General features: G+C 51.4%; 1 protein-coding gene across 1 annotated transcript in view; it reads left to right on the top strand.

Annotated features, from left to right (window-relative positions):
- Nucleotides 1–2,684: 2,684 nt before the first annotated feature.
- LARP4B (La ribonucleoprotein 4B) overlaps nucleotides 2,685–6,000 on the top strand; it is a 55,987-nt gene continuing 52,671 nt past the window's right edge. Inside the window, exon 1 of the mRNA XM_059466469.1 lies at nucleotides 2,685–2,856. The gene's annotated coding sequence lies outside the window, so the exon portion shown is untranslated. The remainder of the gene's footprint in view (nucleotides 2,857–6,000) is intronic.

The following is a 6,000-nucleotide window of genomic DNA, read 5'->3' as shown; positions in this document are numbered from 1 at the left end:
CTGTATTGTCTCTATGGGAATTTCTGGCAGATACCTGGAAGGCAAGCATACGAATCTTATCAGTAAGGATTAAAAACTGGATTATCCTATCTGGATTAATTTCTGAGATGCAGATAGGCAGCAATGCATGGTACAGATAACTATTGACAATGTTTGTAAGGGGATGTAGTTTTGCCACACATGAAGTAGAAGACAGAGGACTGGGAGCAGCCCTGGAAGATCCTTTCTAGACTTTTTTTTCCCCACCTAAATCTCAAGAGGAAACCCCAGGTTTTCCTTTTGCCTAATTAACTGCAGTTAAAAATAGATGATAATCTGGACTAAATAACTAGCACTGTTTGACAAGACTTGTTTGTTCCTTCATCAAGCAAAAGAAGTCTTGAATCTTGTGGGGCTCACAGCAGTTTTATATAACTGAAGATTTACTCTATTCCCCAGCTTGGGAAGAGTGAGAGATCTTGAGGCTGAGAAGTTGGGAAAAGTCCTACAGAGACCAGCAAAAGTCCCTCGTGATCCAACCAGAATGTCCTGTGCCCGCCTCTGTCTGCATTCCATTTTCTTCCCATGCACAATGTTCAGTCCAGCCTGGCACTCTCCAGCCCAGGAGGAAGCAAGCACTAAAACCAAAATGCATTTGTACTTCCCAGCAGTGTCTCTGCTTGTCAAGCCTTGGCAGTGGCAGAGAGCAGCCATCCTGTGGGGACTGGAACTCGCTGTTGGAGGGAAGCAATGTGTGGATCCAGCTTTACAAAACAATCCTGCTGCAGCCCTTGTCTTCCCAGGATTGTTCCTCAGCCCTTTGCTTCCTCTGCCTCCTCTTCCTCCATGCAATGACTAATGGGAGGCTGGTGAGGCACTGCGTGAAAAATGCGTGTTTAATGATTGGCTTTTTGCAAATATTAAAATGAATATTATATGTGTTGTGTTAGAAAGCAATGCTGTATTAATTCTCTTAAGTAGTGTGTTAAATATAGTTCTGGGTTATAAAAAAATGTTAAAATAGAAACGATGCTGTGTAGGTTAGTTACTTTTTTTAAGGAAAGGACTCGCAGCGAGATAGCAGCCACAGGACACCTGAATCTTTCAGAGAAAGAGAATTTATTGCTCTCTTATCAGAAGAAACAAACTTCTTCCCCCCTCGAAGGTGCTGTCAGGATTCAGACGAAGAAGTTGACGATGACCAGGCAGAATCCTGTATTTGAATGGAATTTATGCATCATGTATGAGGTGCATGAATATGCAACAGGCTGTTGCTTTTAAGGGTTAATCCTCTGTTAACGTGGGTCCTTTCTCGGGCTTTTGCGGCCCAGGAAAAGGTACCCGGACATCCGTAACTCTTTGTCTCTATTGTCTCATATTGTCCCGATTCAAATTGTCCAAATTATTATTACTCTAATTGCATTACTATTCTTATAACCATTTTATTACTATTAAACTTTAAAAACAAGCGATTGGCGTTTTTCACACACTGGAACACATTTCCTAGGGAAGCTGTGGATGCTCCATCAGGCCAGGCTGAATGGGATTCGGAGCAATCCGGACCAGGGGAAGGTGGCCCTGCCCATGGCAGGGGGCTGGAACTCGATGATCTTTGAGGTGCCTTCCAAGCCAAACCATTCTGTGATTCTATGAGACAAGACTCTCCAGGCTTTCACAACCCACGTGAAACACAAGGCTCTGTCATTAAATACGCTTCTCCTAAAATTCTCCTATTTATCACTTCCCTTTGAGCCACAGCTGCTCACTGACACAGTTGCAGCTACAGCAGGAGCTGGGACACTCTGCGGTAACTCCGGACAGGCTCTGGCCCCTCCCGTGCTGCCATGGCAGGGCTCCAGAAGGCGACAACGTGCCCGGTGTCACCGCAGCACGGACCTGGGCGTGCTCCACACCCGCAGCCCTCGCCGAGGCCCCGCGGCCTCGGGCCTGAGACACCGCCCGGGGCCGGCTGGACACTGCCGGAGACACAGGCGGAGACAGCGGGACAGGAGGAGCCGTTTCCGCGACATCACCCGTGACCCGCCCTTCCCTCCCTTCCATTCCCTCCCTCCCCTCCCTTCGCCCTCCCGTTCCTTCCCCTTCCCTTCCCTTCCCTTCCCTTCCCTTCCCTTCCCTTCCCTTCCCTTCCCTTCCCTTCCCTTCCCTTCCCTTCCCTTCCCTTCCCTTCCCTTCCCTTCCCTTCCCTTCCCTTCCCTTCCCTTCCCTTCCCTTCCCTTCCCTTCCCTTCCCTTCCCGGCTCTTTTCCCGCCACTTCCCGGCCGGGCTACGGCGCCTGCGAAGGGACAAAACGCCTCCGGCGGAGGGAGCGGGAGGGCGGGCGGCGCCGGCCCCGCCCCCGCGCGCCCCTCCGCGGCGGGTGACGTCAGGCGCCTCACGCGCCGCTCCGCGCGTCACACGCCGCGCGCGCGCCGGGGCCCCCTCCCCCCTTCGCCGCTCCGCCAATCCGCGCGCGGCGGCGCCCGGCCGAGCGGCGCCGGCCAATCCCTTCCGCCGGCGGGGGCGGGACTTCCGCCGGGAGCCGGAAGCGGGTCTCTCATGCGAGCGGGTGGTTGAGTCTCGGCTCGGAGACGTTTCGGGCCCGGAGCCGCCGCCGCCCCCCCGCGCCCCCCCCCCGCCCCGCCCGCCCCCGGCGCTGCCGCCGCCCGCGCCCCCTCGGCCCCGCCTCGCGCTCCGCTCTCCTCCTCACGGCATCCGGCGGCGAGGCCCCGGCGGCGGCGGCGGCGCGGCGAGAGGCCCCGGCGCCCGCGGGAACCCGACAGGAGCGAAAGGCCCCGCGCCGGCGGAGCCCCCCCCGTGCCCGCCCGCGTCCCCCGCGCCGAGCCCCGGCCCGAGGGCGGCGGCGGCTGTTGGTGACAGGTGAGTGCGAGGGGCCGCCCGGCCCGCGCCCTCCGGGCGGCGGCGCCCGCCGGGGCCGTTCCGCAGCCGCGTCTCCCGGTGCGGGGGGATGGCGGGGCCGAAGGGGGAGCGACACCCCCCGCTCCGTCGCCCCCTCGCACCGGGGAGGCGGCCGGAGCCGCCATCTTCCCACCCGAGGCGGTTCCCGGGGGAGAGACGGGAGGGAGGAGGAGGAGGAGGATCCCGGCTCGGGGCCGCGGTGCCGGCGGGGGTAGGGCGGGCGAGCCGCCGGGGCCGCTCCCGCACTGCGGCCTCGCCGCCCCGGGCACAGCGGGTGAGCTTTGCCCCCGCGCCGCCGGGGCCTTGCGAGAGAGCCGCGTGTGCCGCGGGCCGAGCGGGAGCGGGGCGAGCGCCGGGGGGCCCCGCCTGGAGCCGGGCCGGATGGGCGGCCGGGCCCCTCCGGAGCAGCGGGCGGTGCCGGGCCCTGGCCCGGGGCTCCGGGCACGGCGCTGACTCTCCACGGCAGCCGTGCCCCGAGCAGGTGAATTGCCGGCGGGAGCGCTCGGCCCCTGCGCTGCCCCCGGGATTTCGTTGTTGTTGGGCCTTCGGAGTTGTTTTCACTCTCGGTTTCGGTTTGTCCAGGTGCTCGAAATTACTACGTAGCTTTGTCCGCAGTTTAAACAGATGTGCACTTGGCAAACAGTGTTTGTTGTGTGAGATTCCTGTGTGGCAGATAAGTGTAATTATTTTTATTCTGCAGGTAAGCGAATTGAGGCAAAGTGGTTAAGACTTGCCTGTGGCCACACAGAGAGAGAGCTGGTTTCAAAACCACTGTTTAAACTTGAGTCACTCTTGGGGTAAAACCATGGGAATTCTGGCTTCCGATTCTGCCTCTTGTCTCTGGCCTAGTTTTGTTGGCCTCTGAATCCTTAGGAAAATTGGAGAAGGAATCTTTCTCTAGTACTGCCTCAAGGATTGCTGTTGGAAGGTCTGTCTTGTAGTTGAAGTTTCGTGTCAGACTTAGCTGTTTTTTACAGATTGGATAAATTCTCAAAGGTCAAAGCGTGTTGTATGTTTTTTTCAACTTGCTGGTATTTCACAACTCTTGGGTTTTGATTCTGGTCTGGTAACTTTTTATCAGTTGAACTTTCACTTCTCCCTGCTGATTTGTAAGCATTTCTTCAAGTCAGTTCTCAAGATATAAAGCTAATCAGCTTACTCACTCTAGCTATTAGAACAACATTGATATTTTTATATTTTTAATTTCTTTTGTGGGAAGTGAAAGGGAGGTCAAAACTAGGCTGAGGCCTGATAATACACATGCAAAAAGCAGTCTATTTTATGTATAATGTCTACAGAAAATTTTATGCTTCTAGCTGTGTTGTCATTCATGTGGGTATTCTCTATACAGAAGCCACAATTACGTCTGTGTTTAATTGGTCTCACATTTTGGGGGAAAATAATCTTTATTCAAATGGAGGTGAAAGTTTTCCTAAATGAATTACAAACATTGAATTTACAAGCAGAAAATTGAAAGCATTTGATCTCTTGGATGTTCCTTAATAAACAATTGCATGCAATCAGGTCCTTAAGCGCACACAATGTTCTGGGTTACATTGAACTGTTTACCTTGTCATTTTTTCCAGGTGTTTTTTACCCATTTATACAGAAACACTGTGAAGGACTAAAGGTGTAAGCACACACAAGCATGTGCTGCCTTGGTTGCTTTTTATGGCTGGCTGTAGTGCCAATATACACAGAGAAAGTACAAATGGCTGATATGTATTTATTTTCTATAGTGCTTAGTTATGGGGCTGTATCTTAAATGTTTCATTACAGAGCAAAACAGAAGATCTGGAACTGGAGGCAGTTATGAGAGCTTGGGGGTTTTTGTTTCTTTGAGACCTACAGATACCATGTAGGCAGTTTCTGATGGTGGTGCTTTATTTCTATTAGAATGAAGTTAAATCCTTGGTTTATTTGCTGAAATGCAAAGTCAATAGAGGCAGGTTTGTCTCATCTACATGTTCTGTACCGATCTGTTGCTGCGTCCCTTATTAAGTCTCATATCTCGCAGCGGCTTTGGCTTTAAATCAGTTGAGAGCTTAATTGGCATGGTAATATAAACTCTTTGTTAAATATTTATTACATTACCTCACAGAATGCACATGCTAGACACGGAAAAGGCATGTTTGTGGCCATAGTGCATGACAAATCTAAAGTGACAGCTTAAAGGTAGCAAAAAAGGAGTTACAAAAAACAAAGTAATTAGCTGTAGATGTATTCCATTGGTTTGATTTTTTTCAAACTAGGTGGCTTTTAGGACCTTCAGCGCTATTAATGTTTAATTCCATGGTGTCTATATATATTCATCAGGCATCACATTCTCGTAAATTAACAGGTAAGGCACACAAATGAGAATGTAAAGCACTTGACTTGACTTTTCTCGTGCCTGTGCTGCAAGGAGCAGGTTTTGCAAAGGCCGCAGCCTTATCGATCCTGAAGAAGAACACTCTTGCCTTGGAGGTGCGAAGGTGGCTGTGGAGGGAGCTCACAAATGCAGTGTCAGGAGGGCTGTTGCTGGCAGAAAGAGATGAAGCAAGAAAAGAAATGTATTCTGGAGTCTGGAGATTAAGTTTTCAGAGTCTGATTTGTGTGTGTGTTCATGTACGCACATGTGTGCAAAACTTATGCGCCATAAGGCGTAATAAATGTGGTTTGCAAAGTTCTCTGTTCCTCTAAGCATTTACTAGCAAAATGACATTTTGGACAACAGGTCTGTCTAAGTCTTAGACAAAGCTGTAGAAAATAATCTCAGGCTGCATTTTTTTTCCTGCATGTAATCAGTGATACTCAGCCACCAGGTGTATTGGAAGTCTTGTGCGTTTGCATTTAGAATGGGCACACAGGTATGAGTAGGAAGGACAGGATGTTACAAAACAGGACGTTGTAAGGAAGAAAATTAACCCTCTCCCTGCAGTTATGAAATAGGCAATGAGCTATGTGTGGAGAGCTGTGTAGAAGATGACAATAAAAGCTACTCTTGTAGTAAAGGCCCTGGAGAGGTGTTTGAGCAATGTTGTTCTGAAAACAAGGCATGCACGTGCTGAAATTAGTACTCTGATTTTAGTCCATATGCAAGATCTAGACAGGTGGATTTCACCA

This window comes from Ammospiza nelsoni, chromosome 1, assembly GCF_027579445.1.
Source record: "Ammospiza nelsoni isolate bAmmNel1 chromosome 1, bAmmNel1.pri, whole genome shotgun sequence".
NCBI lineage: Eukaryota > Metazoa > Chordata > Aves > Passeriformes > Passerellidae > Ammospiza > Ammospiza nelsoni.
Note: the sequence above shows the minus strand (reverse complement) of the source record. Positions and strands in the feature narration are given on the sequence as shown.